Genomic DNA, 26,383 nt, shown 5'->3' with positions numbered 1-26,383 from the left:
GTTATTTCTTGGTGCTGTGTTTCCTACCAAACACAACAAGTCATGGAATTGATGTCTTCTTAGACGTTAGATGACTTCAATTACAGAATCTATTGATTTACTCCAATCAGAGACACTGATTAATTCTTTGTCTTTCATTCTGGTATTTCTATTCTATTTCTATATTGTAAATGTCATATATATATATTATAATATAATGTATATTATTATATTATAAATATAATATATATTAAATAATGGCAGAGAGAGAGATGACCTGGCAGTGGTGGGATTTGAACCCACACCAAGAGACTGGAGCCTGAATACAGCACACCTGTGTCACCTGTGAGACAGCTCAAAGCTGTGTCCAAATGTTTGGAGGAGTTAATGGCAAAAAGATGTCTTTGAAGCCATTTGGACACACAAGCAGTCAGCGTGCAGCATTCAACCTCACAAACTCTCAAACTATATTTAATGGTTCTACATTTAACATTTACATTTAATCATGGTGTGGTTGAAAGAGGAGGCAGAATATTGGAAATGTAGGTCAAAACAAGCAGGTCATAAAAAGTCATTTGGCAAGAGTTATGGGGTACTTCGGGTGAGGTCAACTCTGACTGAGAGCGAAGCTCTGCTGGGGTTTGAATGCAGAATGTCCTGTTTACAAGACAGACACTTTAAGCAGCTCAGCATCAGTACTGCCAGTTTGTGTCTGTATCGTAGAGGAAGAAAACACAAAGGTCTGTCACAAAGGTTCTAATGACATCAAAGAGATCAAAGACTCCTCCCACTTTTTCTCATGACCTCCACAGTAGAGTGCACTCTGTTAATGAAGCTCCAAAGACAATCATGGTCCTGCCAGATACCTTTGAGTTCTGCAGACAGAAGAAAGAACCAAACTGGGCCAGGAGCCAAATGTTTGTTGGATCAGGCATCCTGAAATTTCTCTCTTTTGTGCAGTCAGGATGTCCAAGCAATCTCAGACTGTCCCTGTTTTACCAGCAGCTCTACAAGTGATTCGGTCTTTTTCTTTGTCCTCAGTAAAATAAACTGCATTTAAAAGCTTCACAATGTGAACAAGCTTCCAATGACAACTGTCCCAAGTAAAGTCTCCATATTGTTCAACTTTTGCTCCTACATTAAAACAAACCACTTTACCATCAACCTCAGCTGCAGTATACACATTACACTTCCATCACCAGATCCTCTGTATATACAGGTACTTCAGAGTGGTGCTGTGGCTTAGCTGGTCAAAGCGCCTGTCTCGTAAACAGGAGATCCTGGGTTCAAATCCCAGCAGTGCCTTGCGCATAATGTTAAATGTTACAGATATAACAGACACAGCTTTAGTTAATAATGAGATTTTAGTGGTTTCAACCTCAAATCCTTGAACACTGTCTGGTTAACATGTTTCGGTGATATTAGACTTCTATGGACCATTTCACCGCACTGGACCATTTTTGCAGAATCAACACCTAATAACTCCACAACGAGACTGTGTGCCGTCACTGGAGATCAAAGGCATTTCCTGCCTTTCATTGATGCCCCACGCGACACAGATGGATACGTCACACTCTCACGTTCGCTTCAAATGAATGAGTGCATGCAGTTTCTGTAGTGTAGTGACCATCATGACTCTTAAAGTTTGTCTCCTGTTAAAAAAGGTCAATCACCACATTTCAATCTGCTCAACAGCAGGGTACAACTCAGACAGACTAAAGCCAGCTGAACACCGACGAGGATGGGATTCGAACCCACGCGTGCAGAGCTTTGCTGTGTGTGGTTGTTGTGGCCGAGTGGTTAAGGCGATGGACTAGAAATCCATTGGGGTTTCCCCGCGCAGGTTCAAATCCTGCCAACAACGGTTGGTTGTTTTCATGGACCAAGTTTCACATGTTCCCAAGCATATTTGAGAATCTCTGTAATCTGCACAGCCTTAAAATATGACACAGCTGAGTGCTGTTGTTCAGACTCATCTAAAAGGATCAGAGCACTCACTGATGATCAGTTAGCATTATCAGGGCAGGCATGGGACACACCTTTAGTTCCACTTCCAGAGTCTTCCTGGGTGCTGGGTACTGATCTAAAGATAAACAAGGCTAATCAGTATTTAACGGCTCCACACCACTTTGGTGGTGTTAACTGATGTGAAAGCGCACATCGCTCTGCAGCTCTCAACAAGATAAAGGTTTCTGTATCGTTGTTCAGTCAGATCTACAGCAGGCCGCCATCCACAGTTCATCACTTTTATTTTCATCAGATCAGCATCAGTGATGCTGTTGGATGCTTATCGGGCCGCTGTTCTTAAAGTGTGGGCTCCACCCCACTGGTGGGGAATAGAGACATGACAGGTGGGGCTTTGTTAATGCCTTTCTTTATGGACAACAAAGATCAGAAATTCAAAACAAAACACCCACACACACACAAAAAGTCATCAGTAACACTTAACACAGTACTGTTCCTTTTCTTTCAGCTCACTTTTAAGTTTTATTTTCTTGCAAAAGAAAAATAACAAAGAAGCACACATTCACCATATAAGAAGTGGAGACAGTTTGGCTCCAACAATGACATCCCTTGACACTGGAACTTTGATAAAGAGCCCAGTGGTTCCATGGTGTAATGGTTAGCACTCTGGACTTTGAATCCAGTGATCCGAGTTCAAATCTCGGTGGAACCTCTGTCTTCTGATTTTGTGGGATAGTGACTACATATAACAGTAACTCCACTCCACCCAAAACAGTGATCCACCCCTGAGCAGAGAGGAGGCTTCATGAAACAGTTTCTCTTTTCACCTGCTGCAGTAGCTCAGAGCCTCTGTGGTTCAGTAAAGGTCCAAAGAGGATGTAGCTCAGTGGTAGAGGACATGTCATATTGTGAACGAAGCTCACAGGACAGTCATGGTCACATACTCTTCTCTCCTCCAAACCTTTGAGGTTTCCTGTCTCAATCTGATGTTCATTTGATTTAGGCTCCATGAGTGTGACTGAGTGTTTTGTTTCCCATTTGTGTTTCCTTCCTCTACAATAGAGAGTGAGAACGTGTTGGAAAAACATGTGACATGCTTCTTATGTGAGGTGATGATCAGGGATCGCCTCTCTGTTCAGCTTCATTGGCTCGTACAGTCATTTCCCAAATGATCTGTCAGTGAGGATTCCACAAAATTACCATCGCTCTTGCTTCAGTTACCAAGATACTGCAACTAACCTCACACAGCTCCATAGTGTAACAGTTCACACCGCTAATGACTGCAACTCAACAGATGGGCTCGTCCGGGATTTGAACCCTGGACCTCTCGCACCCTAAGCGAGAATCATACCCCTAGACCAACAAGCCATGTGGTGTTTGTTTGGCAATCATCATGTTGCATAGCACATTTATCATACAGGAAGACCGTAATGTTTAAGGTGGAGTCAGAAACATAACAAGAGTGCAGGGAGCTCAAGTCTGCTCCATTTAAACTCAAATCTGTGAAAAACTTGTGACATGCCCAAACAAACTCCGCGTGGCCAAATCCCCCCCCCCCTCCTGAAACATACAAGTGTTCACCGACACAGACGTGGTTTCAGAGACAAACTGCAGAGAAACTCAGAAACTCAGAAACTCTGAGTCTGTCTCTCAGTGAACTTTTGTGCTCCTCAGAATTGTGTCCCACTTCACATTAAAAAAATAAGATTTTAATTCATCCAAGTGTAATTAGTTGTTATGTGATATATATTATATATATTATATATATATATATACATAAAACAACTTTGTCCCCAAACACACCTTACAGCAGTTGAGGTGAAAGAAAAGCAGTTTCTGTCAGAAGTGGGATTTGAATTCACACATCAAGGGGAGGTTTTTCACTCAGACAGCTGTTTGCCACTGTTGGTCGAGGGCGTTCTTCCTTCCTGTTTCTCCAGCGTTCTGGGGCTGAGGGGCTCACAGTGGGCGGAGTCTGCATCCATCAGAGAATGTCTCTCCTGGCTTGCCAATTCTGATAAGTATACATGTCCCATATGGTCTAGCGGTCAGGATTCGTGGTTTTCACCCAGGCGGCCCGGGTTCAACTCCCGGTATGGGAATTCTCTTGGATTACACGACACAAACCGGTGGAGGTGAAAAGGTGCCAGTGATGTTTTTGACCTTTTTGTGAGCTCCCCTGTCCTGGTATACAGGGCAACACCTGGCAGGTCCTGTTGGCACTCTGGACCCTCCAGATGTGCTCCATCCTCCCACTGCCCAGCAGGGTAACTCCAAAGGAGTCATTGCTACTGTTTCATCTGAAAATTCTGTCATTCCGTGAATCAAAATGGCAGCATGGTATTGCATGGTACGTCGCACAATACTGTAATTAATATTTAACCCTGACTAGTCTGCAGCTCAGCTGCCTCATACACAGCTAACTGCAACTGTGTAGCTGACACTGTGCTATCAAAGCTAGCATCAACTCTTCTGTTTCCTCATCAGAGACTGGCAGAATGAATGTGATGCAGATTTTTACAGAACATCCAACCTTCCAACCACCATAATTAATTGAATTTTTGGTAGGATGACAAGGATGACTATGCTGACTGGATAATTGAGAGATCAGTGTTAGACAAGATAAGTACTTCCTGTGCTTCATTAGCAGAGAGACAACAGGGTAAAGCAAAGCACAACACTGTCCTGAGGATCTATCCCACATCGAAGTGATGGTGGCCATTGGTGCAATCCTGAAATGAGAAACATCACAGTGAAAAAGTTTGTGTTTGCATGTGAAAACACATAGTGTTTGGCAGGGGGCACCCAGATTTGAACTGGGGACTGCTTGATCTGCAGTCAAAAGCTCTACCACTGAGCTACACCCCCCATTAACACACAAAGCAATTTTGGTCTTTTAAAAGTTTGGGCGGTCAAAAGTAGCCCAAAACAACTTTGTCCACAAACACACCTTGCTGCAGTAGAGGTGAAAGAAAAGCACTTTCTGTCAGAAGTGGGATTTGAACACACGCCTCCAGAGGAGACTGCGACCTGAACGCAGCGCCTTAGACCGCTCGGCCATTCTGACAACAAAAGCTAGCAAATGAGCCGAAAAATTTGTCGAAAAATTAGCCCATCAAGAGACAGAGACATGCAGAACTTTTCCTGTTGCAGCCTGCTATTCCAGCTAGAAATAATAAATATCTGCCTTTGAAGCAATCAGACATGACGAGGTGGCCGAGTGGTTAAGGCGATGGACTGCTAATCCATTGTGCTCTGCACGCGTGGGTTCGAATCCCATCCTCGTCGGTGGCTGCTTTAGTCTGTCTAAGTTGCATCCTGCTATTCCACTTAAAACTATCTATCCAGTCAGAATTATCCTCAACGTCAGCTGGTAAGAGCGTGGATCATTTCACAGGAGACAAACTCTCCATATACTTCTCTCCATATACTTCAATGCAGCCTGAAGTCTTTTTCCAACCAGTGGAACTGCCCCCTGGTGGTGGAGGTTGACCGGCTCCCTTCGATAGCTCAGTTGGTAGAGCGGAGGACTGTAGAGGCTTACAGCTGAAATCCTTAGGTCGCTGGTTCAACTCCGGCTCGAAGGAGGTCTTTATTTTCATCGGCCTCATCCAGGATTCAATCATTAGCTGTGGATGGACCTGGAATCTGCTATCTGGATCTTTGCTTGGTTTCACCTCCTCAACCAAAGTTGAAGCTGGATCAGAAGGAGACATGAAGACTATCCAGATCATTGACAGGTTGGGGGAGAAAGTTAAGTTTTCACGATTATGATATAAGACTTCTGCAAACAGGATACTGAGATCGGATTTTCAGAACAAAGTAGCACAGGTAGCTTAACCAGGAAGAAGGATATCCAATACAGTAAGTTGGGGAGTCTGGGGTTCATAACCCAAAGATAAAGTTAAATTAATCATATCCAGAATGAAGAGCTCAATTAAGAATAACATTTCTTTGAAACATCTGACATTACTGTTTGATAAATTTGGTGACAACTGCACTTTGGGTCCATTCGGAGAACATGGGGGGGCTGTGTGACTTCATCACCAGAAATTAAAATGTCTAACATCGATAAAACTGCAGCAGCACAAATAAAAAAATTTAGAGCACAAACGGTACCATTTTGCGTCCATTCAGAGTGGATGAGGGGCTGGGTGAACTCTGGATGACGTGAAAAATAAGCTTTAGATCAGCGGCCAGCAGTTTGTCTTTCACACATACGTATGTGTGTTGTCAGTAATTTGTTTGAGTGAGTAAGCAGGACAATATGGAGCAGTTCAGGATTTCTTACGCTTCATTATAAATGCTGGAGATGCCGGGGATTGAACCCGGGGCCTCATACATGCGAAGCATGCGCTCTCCCACTGAGCTACATCCCCTGTGTGGCTGCCCACAGGGCTTCTAACACACTGTGACAGGTGAAGGTTCATTCTGATGGAATGAACTGTTTCTACACAAGCTGCAGGAATGTGACACAGAGCTCATGTTTAAAGCATTTTTCAGTAAGCATTATCAACAGCCTCATCTCATCCAAAAGGTTTCATCAGACAGATCGCTGTTTTAGCTGTCGCAGGAGCTCAGAAGCTATCTGGTTAGCTAAAGCTGCCACACCACGCAGGGAATGTAGCTCAGTGGTAGAATGTGTGCTTTCCATGTATGAATCCTTTGGTGCAATCCACAGCATTGCTAGAGTCTTCTTTTTTCTGTTTTTCTCACACAGGTTCAAACACAAGCTCCTCCTTTGTTCCTCCGCTGAGTGAGACGGAGCTCTGACGTCACTCCTCAGTAAGGAAAGTGACACATGACGTCATCACACAACTGGTATAATTTATTCGGCAACATCTTAAGTTTTACAGATGAATATTTTCATTTCTGTGCTTATAAGCAACAATGTATTTCATTAAAGCTGATATCTTTCTATAATAATCCATCATGGACCGCTGGACACTTTCATATCAGTAAATCCACCGTGTTTTAAAGAAGTTCAGAGTGTTTCAGAGTTTCTGACATGATACAGACAGACAGATCCAGTGTCCCAGAGAGAGAAGAGTCCCGACACTCCCTGATCTTACTGCGGGGTGGTCACGTGGTTCATGTCAGCCCGCTGAACTGTCATGTTCTTCTGTGGAACAGACAGCAGAGACTGAGACATTGCATGCTAAATATAAATAAAATCACATACCCAAGTACTTGTTTGGCTGTTATTGCATTATTCCATATTTGTAAATGTCAGTTTTACATTTAGGGTGGTGGGGTGACAACTGAAAGCTCTACATAAGAATTACTTAAATAAGTTTTGGAGGGAAAGCATCACGTTTGTGTCAGCTGGGGAAATATTTTGATGATTCAAATGCTCTTTTTTGCGTAGATGGATTATTGGATTTCCTTGATTTTGCTTTAATTCCTATTGACTTACTCGTGGTCTGATAGTGATGGAGAAAGCAGAGTAGCAACAGTCCATTCAGCATTTATTGTCCATCCCACTTTTTCTGATGAGGCAGGAGCTGACCACACAACCATTATAATTTTAAGACTAAGCCATACAGAAAATGTGAATCGAAAATATTACAGAGCAACAAAAGATCATACTTGGATTAATTAAATTGTATTATTTTATTTTTTTTTAAACAGTGAGTGAAAACATCAAGAACAAATGTGCATGTGGAGACATCCTCTTCCTCTGTGTCCTTGACACTAAAAAGCAGATGAAGCAAAACAGATGATGTTCAATTGTGTCATGGTTCATTGGTTACAACTAACACAACACAACAAACAACTTCTGACAGAAGCTGCTATGCACGTTTTCAGTGCATATTTGTATTTTCACTGCAGTTACTCATGGTGTTCAGAGATTTCAGCAGCTCACATCCAACACAGAGACTCTGAGCAGGCCCACCTGGTCTTAGACCCAGACCCAGACCCAGACCTAAATCCAAACCCAGGAGACAGAGGTTGAGTGAGTCAGTGAGGAAGAAGCTGCTCGTTCTCCTTCAACAGTTTGATCTGAGGAAAAGTCACTTCCTCTTTTCAGGAATCAACTTCTACCATCTGTCCACTAGATGGAGATAACTGAGCATCAACTGAGAACTGAGTTCTTCATCATCTGGAAACAGACAGCATTGTTTTCTTCAGCTGGAGCTCTTTGTTCAAATCTACATTGAGATTCAGAGCCAAATGTTTTTCCTTTCCTGGATTTACTTCATCATTTCAGTCACTCTGTGGATTCAGCTGACAAATGCAAAATACAACCAACATTTAAACGATGACGTGTTGAAACAAAACTTTATTGATTCAGTCTGGTCAACAGAATATAACCTGATGAAATCAGCAACATTAAACTGATGTTTCTACATGAATGCATCACTGATTCTAAAACCATAAACTGAACATGAACACTCTGTACACTCAGCGTTACACACATGAAGACAACATCATGTGTTTAAGGTGATGTTGAGCTGAACAGGACTTGTATTGAACACACAGAGGGAGTGCACCGTTCCTGGAGATACTGCAATACCAGGTCGATGCGTGGAGTGGACGGAGCAAGTCCCTATTCCATCTCCCTGTTCCAAAAATCTATTTAATATATGGTCCCCGGGTAGGGGACGTATCAGATATTAAACTGATAAGAACAGATACTACACTTGATCTTAGCCAAAAGGCCGAGAAGCGATACCGCTCAGCTGTCGGAGGTAACGGAGTGTTTCTCCGCACCGACCCGCTCAGTGAGGGGTCAGAGTCGGCTTCAGTAACAACATCACTCCGAGAGAGAGACACAAACAGAAGACATGAAGAAACGAAGGAGGGATCAGAAAACAACCACAGACATGTTATTTTCACAAAGTTACGTTGTAGAGCAAAGAAAACGTCTCTTCTTGGTCACCTGTAAAACTTCATATCTATGTCGATTTACCAGCTGAATATTATTGTGAAAACATCAGTTTGTCCTCTCATGTGATTGGCCTCATGGTGTGTCCATCAAAATAACCCCCCTGTCTGCACGGATTCTCTGAAGATTCGGCTCTCCTCGACTGGACTCGGCTTTTATAGACCGAAAGTGAGAATAATAAAATGAAAGAGTAACTTTCTCATCCACAGAATAAAACCACAAATTAAATATTTAAAATAGCATTTTACCCAACTTTAACCCAACATTAGTTTAATGCTTACCTGCAATAGAAAACGCCATAGACCTGCTAGCGGGATTAGCATCAGTACCGCGATCATTTTAAAGAGTCACTGAATTTATTTCAACTCAAACATGGCAGTGTTACTAAAGTAACACGGGACAAATGTAACACTCAGAATCGGATAAATGTAAACGCACTAAATGACGTCACCACTTTCAGTAAGCAATACTCCCCAGAACACAGAAAAATCTGGTGACTACGTCACATTTCCACTAAATTATTGCCGGATAATTTGTCAGAGCGGACAATTTTCGATTTAAACATTGTGATTATCATTTCCTGTGTTACATCTGTAATGATTAAATGGGTGATTTAGTTTTCTAACACATCCTGAAGTTTGAAATGTCGGAGTTTTGCAGTTTCGGAGAAAACCTGTCGTAAATGTTGGAAGTCCCTGTCTGGACGAGAGTAATGCAGCCGCACTCTGCGAGGTAACAGCTTATCAAAACACAAGCTGTTGTGCCTTTAAACTGGAAGAGTGAGATAACACCTGTTATGAGATTCTTTATACTTGTCTATGTCATATAAGTCACGTAAACCAGAGAGTGTTGAAGGAACTGAGGTTCTACTAACTCCTCATTATTAACTAAAGCTGTGCCCCGTGTGAGGCTCCAACTCACGACCTTCAGATTATGAGACTGACGCGCTGCCTACTGCGCCAACGAGGCCTGAACGACCGAACAAGCCCAGACCTGTCAGGAGCACCCCGCACAACACGGGCTGAACCAGCCACACACCGGGCAGGCCGGTACATGATGAACACTGTGTTCTCATATCAAGGACGGGCGTTTTGGAAATGTTCAATTTCCTCCTTTTTTTTTTTTACAGGAAGAACATACGAGCAGCACAGAAGTGCAAAGCTCTGGAATAAATCCTATTTTAGCCACTCTCCCTTTTTTCAGAGGCTGTTTGAATCAACACATGATGATTAACACACATCCATGTTAAACATGACAATCTTTTCTCTTTTTGATTCCCCATTCTTCATTGACATCTCTCTGCACAGCTACAATTACAGTTTCAATCAGACTGTATTAGCTGTTTATTGATTTGCTGGCTGTTTGCTGCACTGTTAAAAAGGAGGCTTGACTATTTTTTTTACAAAGTGAAAACATAACTCCCCCCAAAACGTTTGTATTTTGAAGTTTTCCTTTCTAGAAGGGTGACCTGACTGTGAGTTTAATGCTTTAAAATGCAGGCACTGGATGTTTAAAAGGAAACTTTTTTTACAAATGAACAGCGAGCTTGTACTCAGGTGATTTGTATTTGCTAGACCTGACTGGATCCTCATCCAACTTAAGCAATGCAAAAAAAGGTTGAAAAAATGCAAATCTCACACAGAGCAATGTAGAACACTGTTTATGATTTGCGTCTTTGCTTTCTTCTGTTCACACAGTACTTTGGAATATGAAAGACCATATTTTTATTTTATATTAATATATATATTATATATGAATGTTTAACATTCGTTTTTACTGTGTGCTGCAAAAATGTACCAAATAATGGAAAAATAAAAAACTATTATCAATATAATTATCCTTGACAAGCAAGTGGAAGGTTCAGAATCATTATGATACAGTCTGACTGATAAAGTTCAATTAACTTCAATATGTTCATTTCACAGTTTTATAGTTTCATTAATTTTTTTACAAAGTGAAAACAAAAAAAACAAACAAACTCCAAAACATTTGTATTCCTTTCATAATTTCTTTATCAAAAATGATCTGACTGAGTTTATTGCTTCAGAATGGGGTCACTGAAGGTTTAAAATGCAGCTTTTTTACAAATGAACAGCAAGCTTGTACTTTGGTGATTAATGTTTGATATAACAGCACCTGACTGGATCCTCATCTAACTTCCTCTACTGAAGTCCCATTAAAAGGACACAGCAGTCTCTCTGCACAGTCTTCATGTCTCCCTTTGGAGCAGCCTGAAGTTTTGTGGAAGAGGTAAAGCAACAAAAACAGCAGAGTACAGCTGTGGACTGAAACAGGCTGAATGATAAAGGTTGTGTATGTCAGCTGCTTCCTTGTTGCTAAAGTCACGTGTCCCCCCGGCCCCTCCCCCCTGTGTTCTGTCCCAGTGGGCGTGTCCTCTCTCTCCTAATAAGGCACACCTGTCCTGCATTTCCCGCCAATCAGCCCACATAGATTCCCTCCTCGGACTTCTCTTCAGTGCCGGAGTGTCCTGCCTCTTCTCATTGTTCCTGCTGCTCTCGTTCACTGTTTTTATTTGTGTTTTATTTCATATTGTTATCGTCGTGTCTTTCTCTCCGTTCAGGTTCTCCGGTGTCTCTCAGTCAGCCTCTCTCTTGGTTCCCTGTTTGTTCAGTCTCGCCTTTTGTTTTCTCTCTCTGTTGTTACTTTGTTAGTTTTTCAGAAAGTCGAGCTCAGTCTGTGTTTCCTCTTTTTGTTGGACTTTTGTATCACTACCGGACTATTTCTGTTGGACTCGGTTTTACCGGATCTGTTTCTCCATCGGAGACCTATTTTAGTGACCCGTAACACCTCGTTGACAAACAGCAGCAGTACAACAACAAACCAAAAACAGGTTGGAGCGGTTTTAATGTTTCATACTTTGGACTATCAGTCCACTATCAGTCTGGTACAGGCAGGGGGGATATTTCACCTCTGATAGCCAAGCTGGGTCAAAGCTCAACATGCGGTGGTGAGCAGACTTTTGCTGCTTGGACCCGGAGCAGGAGTTAAATAAATAAAATAGTCTAATTACTGTACTTGCATAGGAAATATTGTACTCTTCAGGAAGTAATGTGAAGATGACCCCTGATTATTATTTTTAATAACCTTATCTGTCAGTATTTTATCTGCACTTAGAGTACAGTTTCTTCACTTTTATTCTTATTCTACTATAAAGTAAGAGTCACTGAGTAAAGTCAAGAATTCAAAGCACCAGACTTGTACCAGATTTTTTAAAATATTTTTTTAAAGATTTTTAAATGGTCATTCCAAATTAATCTAAAATGAAACAGAATTTTTATCAACTTAACTTTCATGGTGAATGTTAACTTTATTTTCTTGTGGTCCAACTGGTGCGTAGGTGTTTCTGTTGCACAATGACAGAACTAACATGTCAGAACTGGTCTGAAACCTTGGATGAACTGAGCTGAGTGAATTGAACTCTTCCTGTTAATGGTACACTCTGAGTATTTCCAGATACAGTGAAGCCAGTGAAGGTTTAAAGCAGCACTCCTAGTTTTTAATGTTGGGAATCATTTTAGGCAAAACAGAAACCTTTACATTGTCAGAAGTTCTTTGATCAATCAAGTAACATGAATTAAATCGCAGCATCCATCAACCCATCCCACAGTTAGATACCACCATCTAGTGGACAGAGAGAAGAACTGTCAGATCTGAGAGACATTTCTCTGGAACTTGCAAATCACTGACAGATCAGATTGATTTGTGTATGAAGCTGTGGAGGCACAGTATTTAATTTGTGAAAGAAACATGTTTAAGGTGCATCCTAAATATCAGATCAGAGAACCACCTCCTCTGTTCTGTACAGGTCAAACTGCTTTAGATGGAACTGATGGCTTGGAATAATTTTGTCCTCAAATGTATTTCATTAAAATGTTTGGCCTTTAAATGTTACAAAACATAAATTTATCTGATTCAATTTAAAGTTTTAAATATAAGGCAAATATAAAACATCGAATGTTGGGATGAGCATAAACCTTGAATGTCCTTTCTCAATTTTCTGTTTTTTTTTTTTTTTCCAGTCAGGTAAAGGCTGAAGTTAGTGACATAGATGATGATGGTGATTGTGTCCTGTGATGTAAATCCTGTTGGAATGAAGCTTTTTGTTGTGTTTGTGAAGGTGGAGGCTCAGCTATGAATCAGTGTGAGGACAGAGAGGAGGGAGCCCCTCCCTCTAAAACCACTCTGTGTGGGGAACATGAGAGTCAGACCAAAGCTCAGAGGTGAGATGAGGATCTCTAACTGTCCATCTGTCAGAGCTCAGCACTCAGATCACTGCTCCATCATTATTCACTCTCTCTGTCACTTAGGTTTTTTATTGCTGAACTTTTTCTGCTGCTTTTTTATTTGTCCTTTTTTTTTTTTTTACAGGGAGCTCAACCAACATTTGAAGATATTGAGTAATAATGATAATCATACTTCATATGAGTTAATGAAAAATATCCAAAAAGTCTATGTAATATGTAAATTTAATTAAAATTAAACCCCACAATAAAATATTCTGGATCAAAAATGAAAATCGAACTCCTTCAAAACTTATGTTTCTGCTCAGTTTCTTGCTTGTTGATTATTTTAATGTCAACTTGGTTTCCACTAGTAACCAGAAGTCAAGACCAGATTCTCCTGAACTGAGCTGTGTGTCCATGAAGAGTGATCGGTCTATGGGTCGTCCTATTTACTTCAAGGGAGGACAACAGTTTGCTGTATCCAGTTGTGTGTCCATGAAGAGTGATCGGTCTATGGATCCTCCTATTTACTTCAAGGGAGGACAACAGTTTGCTGTATCCAGTTGTGTGTCCATGAAGAGTGATCGGTCTATGGATCGTCCTATTTACTTCAAGGGAGGACAACAGTTTGCTGTATCCAGTTGTGTGTCCATGAAGAGTGATCGGTCTATGGATCGTCCTATTTACTTCAAGGGAGGACAACAGTTTGCTGTATCCAGTTGTGTGTCCATGAAGAGTGATCGGTCTATGGATCCTCCTATTTACTTCAAGGGAGGACAACAGTCTGCTGTGTCCAGTTGTGTGTCCATGAAGAGTGATCGGTCTATGGATCGTCCTATTTACTTCAAGGGAGGACAACAGTTTGCTGTATCCAGTTGTGTGTCCATGAAGAGTGATCGGTCTATGGATCGTCCTATTTACTTCAAGGGAGGACAACAGTTTGCTGTATCCAGTTGTGTGTCCATGAAGAGTGATCGGTCTATGGATCCTCCTATTTACTTCAAGGGAGGACAACAGTCTGCTGTGTCCAGTTGTGTGTCCATGAAGAGTGATTGGTCTATGGATTACTTTATCAAAGAAAAAAGGTAAAAGCTGATCATTTGTTGTTGTCTGACTCATTAAAGGTATCAAAGCTTGTCTATCAGTTTCTCTGCTGTTCATAGAAAACTCCTGGAACAAACTGTGTGTTTGTGTCTTTTCTCCTCAGAGTTCAGTCTGACAAACATCATCACACAGACCTGGACTCCATATTTATGGTGTGTAAATGTTCATCCAGTGACTACAACAGACACCAACAAAGACTTGAGTTTGAAGCTGCACTCTTTAGACCAGTAGAGCTTTACTCTGTGACAGACAGGAGTTGAATTGGGATTGAACAGGTTTGGGGTGGGAGAGAGTGGGAGAGGACTGGGAGTTGTAGTTCACCACAGAGCAATAATCCATCAGCCTCAACAGATATGTTCTGTATGAATATGGTCTGTTGGAGACTTTTACAAAACATTTCTGCTCCTCCTTCATCTGCAATGAATCCAAAAGAAAGGTTTATTTAGTTGTTTTCCTGAGGATTTCAGCTGTGACTTAATAACAAAGACCAAAGTTAATCAGATTCAGTCCTGGACCTCCATGGACTCTGTCTCTACAGGGTTTAAAGATGGAATAATTCATCAGTGAACTAGTTCAGGTGGTCTGATCCATCTTCAGCCACAGTCACAGTTAATACCCTGAATTTTCACTTCCTAAGTTGATGTGTTGAAGGGCTGTATCAGTTTGGTCTTCATGTGATGATCGGGATCTCTGTGTTGTCAGAATCTAAGTGAAGTTAGTTTAGTGAAGTCAGCAGGTCTGAATCTTTCTGTGTAGCTCTGGAAAGAGACGTGGCAGCAGATGATACAGCAGCAGCTAAAGTTGAACTCTGCTGACCGATGATCTGATGCTTTGATCCATCAGTTTATACTGAGAGTGAACTTTACACAGGATGTTATTGTGTTCCAGCTGCTGGAGGAGAACATCGTCTGTTATGTTAAGAACGAGCTGAAGAAAATGAAAAGGAGTCTGAGTCCAGATTACCCACAATTCATCAAGAATGAGGATGATGAGGTGGATGAAAAGCAGGAGGAAAAGAGGAAAAGAAAAGAGGAGGAAAAGGGGAGGAGCAGAGAGGCATTTCTGAAGATCACAGTGAACTTCCTGAAGAGGATGAAGCAGGAGGAGCTGGCTGACTGTCTGCAGAGCAGTAAGAGGATTTAACATGATGGATCAATTAGACATTAACTAAAGTCTGAGGAGACAGAGAGAAATATGATCATTCTTATTCCTTAGGAGATGCAAAAATTAACCTTGTAGTTAAAGTTTTTAATCTCTTTTGTTCTTTGTTTATTCAGAAAGTCATGCTCTAGTTTGTCAGCATAAACTCAAATCTTCCCTGAAGAAGAAGTTCCAGTGTGTGTTTGAGGGGATCTCTAAAGCAGGAAACCCAACCCTTCTGAATCAGATCTACACAGAGCTCTACATCACAGAGGGAGGGACTGGAGAGGTCAATGAGGAACATGAGGTCAGACAGATTGAAACAGCATCCAGGAAACAGGACAGAGCAGAAACAAGCATCAGACAAGAAGACATCTTTAAACCCCCACCTGGAAGAGACCAACCAATCAGAACAGTGATGACAAAGGGAGTGGCTGGCATTGGGAAAACCGTCTTAACACAGAAGTTCACTCTGGACTGGGCTGAAGACAAAGCCAACCAGGACATAGAGTTCACATTCCCCTTCACCTTCAGAGAGCTGAATGTGCTGAAAGAGAAGAAGTTCAGCTTGGTGGAACTTGTTCATCTCTTCTTCACAGAAACCAAAGAAGCAGGAATGTGCAGCTTTGATCACTTCCAGGTTGTGTTCATCTTTGACGGTCTGGATGAGTGTCGACTTCCTCTGGACTTCCACAACACTGAGGTCCTGACTGATCCTACAGAGTCCACCTCAGTGGACGTGCTGCTGACAAACCTCATCAGGGGGAAACTGCTTCCCTCTGCTCGCCTCTGGATAACCACACGACCTGCAGCAGCCAATCAGATCCCTCCTCAGTGTGTTGACATGGTGACAGAGGTCAGAGGGTTCAATGACCCCCAGAAGGAGGAGTACTTCAGGAAGAGGTTCAGACATGAGGAGCAGGCCAGCAGGATCATCTCCCACATCAAGACCTCACGAAGCCTCCACATCATGTGCCACATCCCAGTCTTCTGCTGGATCACTGCTACAGTTCTGGAGGAGGTGTTGAAGACCAGAGAGGGAGGAGAGCTGCCCAAGACCCTGACTGAGATGTACATCCACTTCCTGGTGGTTCAGTCCAAACTGAAGAAGGTCAAGTACGATGGAGGAGCTGAGTCAGATCCACACTGGAGTCCAGAGACCAGGAAGATGATTGAGTCTCTGGGAAAAGTGGCTTTTGAGCAGCTGCAGAAAGGAAACCTGATCTTCTATGAATCAGACCTGACAGAGTGTGGCATCGATATCAGAGCAGCATCAGTTTACTCAGGAGTGTTGACACAGATCTTCAAAGAGGAGACAGGGCTGTACCAGGACAAGGTCTTCTGCTTCGTCCATCTGAGTGTTCAGGAGTTTCTGGCTGCTCTTCATGTCCATCTGACCTTCATCAGCTCTGAAGTCAATCTGATGACAGAAAAACAAACAACGTCCCTGTGGTCAAAACTGTTCAGGAACAAACCTGAACCTTTGATTCTCTACCAGAGTGCTGTGGATGAGGCCTTACAGAGTCCACATGGACACCTGGATTTGTTCCTCCGGTTCCTTCTGGGTCTTTCACTGCAGACCAACCAAACTCTCCTACGAGGCCTGGTGACACAGACAGGAAGTAGCTCAGAGACCAATCAGAAAACAGTCCAGTACATCAAGACAAAGATCAGTGAGAATCTGTCTCCAGAGAAAAGTATCAACCTGTTTCACTGTCTGAATGAACTGAATGATGGTTCTCTGGTGGAGGAGATCCAACAGTCCCTGAGATCAGGACGTCTCTCCACAGATGAACTGTCTCCTGCTCAATGGTCAGCTCTGGTCTTCATCTTACTGTCATCAGAAAAAGATCTGGACGTGTTTGACCTGAAGAAATACTCTGCTTCAGAGGAGGCTCTTCTGAGGCTGCTGCCAGTGATCAAAGCCTCCAACAAAGTTCTGTATGTGCAAATAAATAAATCCAGATCAACTGAATCTTTTTTTAGTTGAGAATCAAAAACATGTTTCTTTAATAATTTATCTTATTTTGCTGATTCCTCTTCAGACTGAGCAGCTGTAACCTCTCAGACAGAAGCTGTGAAGCTCTGTCCTCAGTCCTCAGCTCCCAGTCCTCTAGTCTGAGAGATCTGGACCTGAGTAACAACAACCTGCAGGATTCAGGAGTGAAGCTGCTGTCTGCTCGACTAGAGAATCCAAACTGTAAACTCAAAGGACTCAGGTCAGAGTTCATGTTTATGTGAAGATGAAAACTGGATTTGGTTTTTTATGATACATTTTTATTTAAATGAGTAAAAATTGAAAACTGAAGAGGTTTGTAGATTTTGATTCGTAGTGGTGTCTTCTATGTTCACTGAGGATCTCATTTGTTTGTTTATTTATTTATTTATTTTTATTTTTATTTTTTCCACGCACACTCCTTTCCCCCTCCCTTTCCTGTCAGGAGGTAAAGGGCTGTTCTGCTGTTTGTAGACTATTTCACTGGTTCTAGAGTGGACTTACCTGCCAGAGCTCAGATTGTTATACAGGAGTTCATATGTGTCAGAATCAGAGATAGAAATAAAGTTAGGCTGACTCTGCTGTTTGGTTATTTCTGATGTGTTCAAATCACAATGTTGACAGTTTGAGTCAGTTCAGGTTCTTTACAGTGTTGTTTCATTTTCTCATTAAATCTTGTCTCTGTTTGTATTTGACTGTTGTGAAGCTGCTTCCTGTTGGTTCAGCTGTTTGACTTTCATTTTCTCAACTTCTACTTTCTAAACCTTCAGCTCTGAACAGATGATGAAACATTGAACACTTTTAAGCAGGAACTTTGTCTCCTAAAGTCACATCTTTTCTTCTTTACTCAGGTTAAGAAGCTGCAGTTTGTCAGAGATCAGCTGTTCTTCTCTGGTCTCAGCTCTGAAGTCCAACCCCTCCCATCTCAGAGAACTGGACCTTAGTTGGAACGACCTGCAGGATTCAGGACTGAAGGATCTGTGTGGTTTTCTGGAGAGTCCTCACTGCAGACTGGAGACTCTGAGGTCAGACTCATGTTTTATTTCTGCTCTCAGATTAATATGATGTTACAGTTGTGGTGACTCTGACCTGCAGACATCAGGCTGATATTATACTGATCCTCACTGAGGATCTTCATGCTGACGTCTGTTTTCTTCTCTGATGTAGTCCAGTCAGTGTGGCAGAGAAATGTTGAACTACAGATTTAAATAAAACCATAAAAATCCTTCAGTGTTTCAATGACAGGAAATATTTCTCCTCACTGACATGGACATATACTGTATATTCAGTGGGGTCGGAATCATTCACTCTGGAACAGTTCGATTCGATTTGGATTTTTGGGGCTATGATTGAATTCAAAATTGATTCTTTATTCAAAATGATTTTCGATTAAAAAAAAATTCGATTCATAGTCATTTCTGCTTCAATCTACAGGTGTGCAAAGGATCCTCATGATCTACTCCAGTCTGCTTTGCAAGACAAAATGATGAATGGCGATATTAAAGTGTCTTTTTCACATTTATTAAGTTTTAAACATTTATCCATGCTCAGATGGAATTGTTGCAACTGTTGTTTAATACAATATCACATATTACTTGAATAGCAAAAACAAAAGTCTCTTTAAAAAAAATGAGCAGTTAAACATGCTGCCATTTAAATTTTAAGGAAAGTGCCTTTTCAAATGTGTGTGGACCAAAACTGCTACTCTGAGCAGCAAGCTATAAAATAAGTCATGTCAAGCTCAGTAAAAACCAAAATGAGTCAGAATCTTTGCCTGCAACGAGGACGGGGCCTGTTGAATCTCTCTTTCCTCCATTATTGTAGTTTCCTCCTTGTTTTGGTGCATGTGTATGTTCCAGAACCAGCTCCGTGGTGACGTCAGACAGCGTCTTTGTCAACATTGTTTTATTTTTTAAATCGATTTTTGGGACATTCTGAATCGATTCAGAATCAAAGTAAATGAAAATTTTGAATCTTATATCAATAATTTTATTTATTTATTTTTTTTCCGTTGGGTACAGCACTAATATTCAGTGTTTTTGCTGTTCCAACACAACTATAAAGTCATGTGACTCAAGCAGACTGAAAGATTCAGACCAAACTCAGCATGTTAAACGTGGTCACCGCTGAATTAAGTGAAAATGTTCCAGATGTTGTGAATCATGTGTTGACTTGATGAAGGATTGAACACTTTCAAGCAGGAACTTTGTCTCCTGAAGTCACATCTTTTATTCTATTTTTCTTCTATTTTTATTAAATTGGAAAAGATGTTTTAATTGCATGCAGTTTATCAATCAATCTTGTATTTTTGAAAGGGGACATCATATATTCATATATATTTGTATGTTAGTATGCAGATTTGAGTCTGTGGTTCATTTCATTTATTAATTTATTTGCGTGTCATTCATAAAAATGTCCAACCCACATGGATTTATAAGACGTATTTAATCATCCAGTGGCTGTTGTAACAACATAAACTCTCATATATCTCCATATAAACATACACAAATACATGTTTTTCCTTTTCTCAAGTCATAATGGTACATTTTAAACAAAACAATCAACCAAAGAAAAATATTTTGCCTTCTTTCCCAAACCACAGAAATAAAATCAGCTACCACAAGTCCCTTCACTAAAACATAATTCGCTCTGAACAGATGACAAAACACTTTCAAGCAGGAATTTCACCTCCTAAAGTCACATCTTTTATTCTTTACTCAGGTTGGAGAACTGCAGTTTGTCAGAGATCAGCTGTTCTTCTCTGGTCTCAGCTCTGAAGTCCAACCCCTCCCATCTCAGAGAACTGGACCTGAATTGGAACGACCTGAAGGATTCAGGACTGAAGGATCTGTGTGGTTTTCTGGAGAGTCCTCACTGCAGACTGGAGACTCTGAGGTCAGACTCATGTTTTATTTCTGCTCTCAGATTAATATGATGTTACAGTTGTGGTGACTCTGACCTGCAGACATCAGGCTGATATTATACTGATCCTCACTGAGGATCTTCATGCTGACGTCTGTTTTCTTCTCTGATTTAGTCCAGTCAGTGTGGCAGAGAAATGTTGAACTACAGATTTAAATAAAACCATAAAAATCCTTCAGTGTTTCAATGACAGGAAATATTTCTCCTCACTTACATGGACAAATATATATTCAGTGGGGACGGAATCATTCACTCTCCAACAATTCGATTCGATTTGGATTTTTGGGGCTATGACTCGATTCAAAATTGATTCTTTATTCAAAATGATTTTCCATTCAAAACAATTCGATTCAGTCATTTCTGCTTCAATCTATAGGTGTGCAAAGGATCCTCATGATCTACTCCAGTCTGCTTTGCAAGACAAAATGATGAATGGAGACATTAAAGTGTCTTTTTCACATTTATTAAGTTTTAAACATTTATTCATGCTCAGATGAAATTGTTGCAACTGTTGTTTAATACAATATCACATATTGCTTGAATAGCAAAAATAAAAATGTCTCTTAAAAAAAAAAAGAGCAGTTAAACATGCTGCCTTTTAAATTTTAAGCAAAGTGCCTTTTCAAATGTGTGTGGACCACAACTGCTACTCTGAGCAGCAAGCTATAAAATAAGTCATGTCAAGCTCAGTAAAAACCAAAATGAGTCAGAATCTTTGCCTGCAACGAGGACGGGGCCTGTTGAATCTCTCTTTCCTCCATTATTGTAGTTTCCTCCTTGTTTTGGTGCATGTGTATGTTCCAGAACCAGCTCTGTGGTGACGTCAGACAGCGTCTTTCGGCATTGTTTTATTTTTTAAATCGATTTTGGGACATTTTGAATCGATTCTGAATCATAGTAAATGAAAATTTAGAATCTTATATCAATAATTTTATTTATTTATTTTTTTTCCTTTGGGTGTACAGCACTAATATTCAGTGTTTTCCTGTTCCAACACGACTATAAAGTCATGTGACTCAAGCAGAATGAAAGATTCAGACCAAACTCAGCATGTTAAACGTGGTCACCGCTGAATTAAGTGAAAATGTTCCAGATGTTGTGAATCATGTGTTGACTTGATGAAACATTGAACGCTTTCAAGCAGGAACTTTGTCTCCTGAAGTCACATCTTTTATTCTTTACTCAGGTTGGACAACTGCAGATTGTCAGAGATCAGCTGTTCTTCTCTGGTCTCAGCTCTGAAGTCCAACCCCTCCCATCTCAGAGAACTGGACCTGAGTCTGAACGACCTGAAGGATTCAGGACTGAAGGATCTGTCTGATGTTGTGAAGAGTCCTCACTGCAGACTGGAGACTCTGAGGTCAGACTCATGTTTTATTTCTGCTCTCAGATTAATATGATGTTACAGTTGTGGTGACTCTGACCTGCAGACATCAGACTGATATTATACTGATCCTCACTGAGGATGTTCATGCTGACGTCTGTTTTCTTCTTCTCTGGTTTAGTCCAGTCAGTGTGGCAGAGAAATGTTGAACTACAGATTTAAAACTTCAAAAAATAATAATAATCCTTCAGTGTTTCAATGACAGGAAATATTTTTCCTCACTTACATGGACAAATATATATTCAGTGGGGTCGGAATCATTCACTCTGGAACAATTCGATTCGATTTGGATTTTTGGGGCTATGATTCGATTCAAAATTGATTCTTTATTCCTTATTCAGACGTTTTAATTGCTTGCAGTTTATCAATCAATCTTGTATTTTTGAAAGGGGACATCATATATTCATATATATTTGTATGTTAGTCTGCAGATTTTAGTCTGTGGTTCATTTCATTTATTAATTTATTTGCGTGTCATTCATAAAAATGTGCAACCCACATGGGTTTATAAGACGTATTTAATCATCCAGTGGCTGTTGTAACAACCTAAACTCTCATATATCAGATGACAAAACACTTTCAAGCAGGAATTTCACCTCCTAAAGTCATATCTTTTATTCTTTACTCAGGTTGGACAACTGCAGGTTGTCAAAGATCAGCTGTTCTTCTCTGGGCTCAGCTCTGAAGTCCAACCCCTCCCATCTCAGAGAACTGGACCTGAGTCACAACAAGCTGAAGGATTCAGGACTGAAGGATCTGTGTGGTTTTGTGAAGAGTCCAGACTTCAGACTGAAGACTCTGAGGTCAGACTCATGTTTTATTTCCACGACAGTTGGACTCAGTTCATGTTCCTTTCAGTAATATTGTTTCACTCTAACCCTCAGTGAAGCTGTGAGAGGAGAACAGAAACAGATTTCACAATTAGACAGAAAGACGGAGAGAAAACAGTCAGCCAATCAGATCAGTCAGAGGACTGTTGTGATCATGTGACCATCAAATGAAGCAGATTCCAGCTGAAGAACTCAGAGATGTTCAGATTCTGGTCCTCGTCCATCAAACTGTCAGATCTGAGCTGAGACTGTTTGTTCTCTGATCAGGTTCATCTGTCACAGCTCTGAGATCAGTCTGACTGAAAGCTGCACATCACTGATCTTCTTTCATCACACTGTCACCATGTGGTCTTTCTGCAGACCAGAATCCCGTCTGTCTGTCTGTCTGTCTGTCAGTCAGTCAGAGTCTCTCTGTTTAAATGGACCTTCAGTAAATCATCAGTAAAGTGATGAACCTTCATGACTCAGCTCTTTATCTCCACTGTGGACTCAGAGAAATGTGCTGAGTCAGCAGACTTGAGGTCTGTGAGTTTCCAGCTCAGTGTGTTCACTCCAACACGTTAACATGAGCTGAGAGGAAGCAGCTGCTGCACATCTGGACTGAACAGGACTGAAGTCCCTGCAGGTCTTTATGCTGGATCTGCATCACTGACTGACAGCTGATGGACAGAGTCAGGAAACACTGATGGATCTGCTCTCTTCTTCTCTACACAGGTGGAGGCAGTGAAGAGGAAGGTGTTTGTGTGATGGAGGATCAACTGCTTCCTGATGATCCAGATGTTGCAGCAGCAGCTTGTCCAGACTCTGGACCATGTTCCTGGGAGGTGGAGAGGAGAGCTTCATCCAGCAGAGACTGACAGAGGAATCAGAACTGGTCTGAGAACAGAGTCCAGTCCACCATGATCCCAGAGACTCCTCAAGTCCTCCTCTCCTCTCAGCCAGCTCCTCCAAACTCCACCTGGGGTTTAGGTTCAGCTTCTTCTGGACCCTTTGGGCTGCTTTGAGAACATTTCTACAAGCATTACTCTATAAAAGATGTCACTTTGTTGTGAAACATGTGACTGTCAGTCAGCATGGATTAAGCTTTTAAATTGGCCCTTCCCGTCATAAAATGTGAATGGTCTTTTTTTTTTTGTTGTTGTTGTTTTTTTTTTTTGTTTTTGATTTTCTCAAATAATTCTTATTTTTAACATGTTGCAAAAAAATTCTTATTTAAATAAATAACAGGATGCTGAAAGGGCTGAACTCAGAGGACACTGCAGCAGTTTATCTTTTGAAAGCACAATTTTTACTTAATGTACTAAATAACCTTTGTGCGACAAACAAAGTCCTGCTTTAATCTGAGTGTCTCTGTCTGTCTGGATTGTGATCTGGTCCAGGTGGGGGATATTGTCTTCTTTATTTTTATATTTTAAGGTGTGAAGCACTTCGTGCAACATTGTAAATTGTTTGAAAAGTGCTTTATAAATAAAGTTTAAAAGATTGATATGATACAGTCCCATAATTTACTAATTTAATGTGGGTGAGTGACAGCTCATAGCGGGGAGGGAAAGGGAGTGAAACAGCAAACCAGAGCTGCTGCTTTGCCTCCTTCTTTCTATATGAACATGAGCACCATGATGCACACTGCTGTGTTCTCATATCAAGCTCATGTTCACCTTCTTTCTTTCACAGGGAGAACATGAAAGAAGCTGAAGCTGAACTCAGCCTTCCAACTTTAGTGCTCCGTGTCACAGACTGATCCATTTTCTGACGTTATAGTCCACACCAGGCTGCAGCCTCTCTGTGTGACACTTTGTTCATCATTATTTTCACACTTTAGTTCCTGCTTCTTTTCATTTAGGCTCCATGTAGGCTGTTCATGATGACTTTGTTTGTGTGTGGCTGTTTCCTTCTGAATGTGGGATCTCTGTCTGAATGAAAGTTTCACAATCACTGCCTCAGACTGCATTCAGAAGGAATTGTTGAAGTCATAGAAGCTGAAGAGTTGATGATCAGAGGCTGACAGCTAAAGGAAGCTAGAATGCACACTGCTCTCTGACAGAGTCGGCCTCCCTCCACATTTAGGAGGCTTTTTCACTTCTTACAACAGCTGACAAAGGGCTCATCTGGGATTTGAACCCCGGACCTGTCACACCCTGAGCCAGAATCATCCTGATTGTTCCTGGAATGGTTTGGTTAGTCAGAGTGTGTCTGTGTGTGTTCTTGTCTCTCTGAGTGGTTGGAAATGAAAATGGAGATCGGTAGAAGCAGATGACTCTGAGGATGAATGAATGTTTCACTGACAACATCAACAACCGTTTACTCACCTCCACGAGACTGTGTGACGTCACTGGAGATCAAAGGCATTTCCTGTCCTTCATCGCTCACGCTTGTCTCGCGAACGAATGAAGTGAAACACAAATCAGCTGTTATGAGACAAATAAGTGGCGTTAAATTTAACTAAAACCAAATCTGTTGGTTTGTTCCTCCTTCTACTAATTAAAATGCTTCTTTTCCTGCTTTCGCTCATTTTTGGAATCAGACAGCGAAGGTGCGCACCTCGTCCACTGTGTGTGTGTGTGTGTGTGTGTGTGTGTGTGTTTGTGTGTGTTCTCTCTGTTGGTCTGAGCTCTCAGTTCACTTAAATACTTTGTTGGATCTGTCTGTCTGTATCATGTCAGAAACTCTGAAACACTCTGAACTTCTTTAAAACACGCTGGATTTACTGATATCAAAGTGTTATAAAATGCAGGAAGTACTTCTGAACATGCCAGCAAGTATTGAAGCCTGCTGAAGCCTGGAGATTCGTAACGTCACGGTATAGAAGAAGACTCTCCCTGACGCCATGGTAAAACTCACGAAATAAGCATTGGTGGTTCAGTGGTAGAATTCTCGCCTGCCACGCGGGAGGCCCGGGTTCGATTCCCGGCCAATGCACAGTAACTCTTTACCAACATCCAGATGTTAGAAACACAATGCTGCTTGGAAAATACCCAGATAGACTCCAACACACTGTGACTTTGTGAAACAACCAGTGGAGCCCCCTGGTGGTCAGTAGAAGTGCAGCCCCTCTGAGCTGGTGGCAGACCAAGGCTTCAGTCTGCACACATCTTCCACATGTGATGGCACACACACTGTGTATTGTGGCAACATCCGTCCCCTCAGAGAGAATCTGCTCTTTAACCCTCCTGTCGTTTTCACCCCCCGCCCCTTACTTTAGTGTTCCTGCTCTGTTTGATACGGTGGCCGGTAAGTGCAAAACTAAATTACAAAGTGCCAAACACTTTTACAAAGCGTGAAACTAATTTACATGTTGGGAAACATTTTTACATTTTATTCAACAAAATTACACAAGAAAAACACTTTTACCACGGACAAAACAAACTTACAAATTAGAAAACAAATTAACAATTTGCGAAACAAATTTCCAATCGACAGAATCTTCCGGAAGGGGAATGTACCAAATGCCGGAAGTGATCCAGAAGAAGATTGACTGTGAGCTCAAAAAGTTTGTATCGGTTTGTGTGGCGGGAAAACTTTGCAGAGTGAAAGTTTATGGCAGCATGGAGTAAATGATGTTTTGGCCGTTTTGTGGAAACGACTTGAGCCAATTTACGCGGTTGTGTTTTCCGTGCGGACGATCTGTAGAATGTTTAATGTTGATGAACGGACCAGACGGAAGGAGCACGCGCACAGGAGACATCTAATAAACAGCCGGAAAATGCTAAACAAGCTAAGTGTAGCATCGCGCTAACTAGCTGAAGCCGCTGTCAGACATGCAGTGAATTAAAGTGCACCGTTTCATTTTACAGCCAATCGATGTCTTCACGGAATAGCAACGCGTTTAATTAGTATGTGTTGTTAGTTTTTTTTTTTTTTAGGCTTTCAGTTATGCTAAATGCACAATTGTTGCTGATTGTTTTGGCTGCTGCTAACTTTCTGTTTTGA

At 41.3% G+C, this 26,383-nt stretch overlaps 12 non-coding genes across 12 annotated transcripts; 7 read left to right on the top strand and 5 right to left on the bottom strand.

The window, feature by feature from the left end:
• The first annotated feature begins 1,210 nt into the window (after positions 1-1,210).
• On the top strand, positions 1,211-1,284 carry trnat-cgu (transfer RNA threonine (anticodon CGU)). The gene has a single exon. It is a non-coding gene; the product is annotated as a tRNA-Thr (tRNA).
• Positions 1,285-1,761: 477 nt separating this feature from the next.
• trnas-aga (transfer RNA serine (anticodon AGA)) lies at positions 1,762-1,843 on the top strand. Its single transcript has one exon. It is a non-coding gene; the product is annotated as a tRNA-Ser (tRNA).
• A 741-nt stretch (positions 1,844-2,584) lies between these two features.
• On the top strand, positions 2,585-2,656 carry trnaq-uug (transfer RNA glutamine (anticodon UUG)). Its single transcript has one exon. It is a non-coding gene; the product is annotated as a tRNA-Gln (tRNA).
• A 584-nt stretch (positions 2,657-3,240) lies between these two features.
• Positions 3,241-3,312, bottom strand: trnap-agg (transfer RNA proline (anticodon AGG)). Its single transcript has one exon. It is a non-coding gene; the product is annotated as a tRNA-Pro (tRNA).
• Positions 3,313-3,974: 662 nt separating this feature from the next.
• On the top strand, positions 3,975-4,046 carry trnae-uuc (transfer RNA glutamic acid (anticodon UUC)). The gene has a single exon. It is a non-coding gene; the product is annotated as a tRNA-Glu (tRNA).
• A 694-nt stretch (positions 4,047-4,740) lies between these two features.
• trnac-gca (transfer RNA cysteine (anticodon GCA)) lies at positions 4,741-4,812 on the bottom strand. Its single transcript has one exon. It is a non-coding gene; the product is annotated as a tRNA-Cys (tRNA).
• Positions 4,813-4,928: 116 nt separating this feature from the next.
• Positions 4,929-5,011, bottom strand: trnal-cag (transfer RNA leucine (anticodon CAG)). Its single transcript has one exon. It is a non-coding gene; the product is annotated as a tRNA-Leu (tRNA).
• A 139-nt stretch (positions 5,012-5,150) lies between these two features.
• On the top strand, positions 5,151-5,232 carry trnas-gcu (transfer RNA serine (anticodon GCU)). The gene has a single exon. It is a non-coding gene; the product is annotated as a tRNA-Ser (tRNA).
• Positions 5,233-5,443: 211 nt separating this feature from the next.
• On the top strand, positions 5,444-5,531 carry trnay-gua (transfer RNA tyrosine (anticodon GUA)). The gene is given in 2 exon segments: positions 5,444-5,480; positions 5,496-5,531. It is a non-coding gene; the product is annotated as a tRNA-Tyr (tRNA).
• Positions 5,532-6,251: 720 nt separating this feature from the next.
• trnaa-cgc (transfer RNA alanine (anticodon CGC)) lies at positions 6,252-6,323 on the bottom strand. The gene has a single exon. It is a non-coding gene; the product is annotated as a tRNA-Ala (tRNA).
• A 2,104-nt stretch (positions 6,324-8,427) lies between these two features.
• Positions 8,428-8,618, bottom strand: LOC115057996 (U2 spliceosomal RNA). The gene has a single exon (XR_003842002.1). It is a non-coding gene; the product is annotated as a U2 spliceosomal RNA (small nuclear RNA).
• Positions 8,619-25,301: 16,683 nt separating this feature from the next.
• trnag-gcc (transfer RNA glycine (anticodon GCC)) lies at positions 25,302-25,372 on the top strand. The gene has a single exon. It is a non-coding gene; the product is annotated as a tRNA-Gly (tRNA).
• Positions 25,373-26,383: the final 1,011 nt, after the last annotated feature.

This window comes from Echeneis naucrates, chromosome 2 (assembly GCF_900963305.1).
Source record: "Echeneis naucrates chromosome 2, fEcheNa1.1, whole genome shotgun sequence".
NCBI lineage: Eukaryota > Metazoa > Chordata > Actinopteri > Carangiformes > Echeneidae > Echeneis > Echeneis naucrates.
This window is presented reverse-complemented; position numbering and strand designations above follow the sequence as displayed.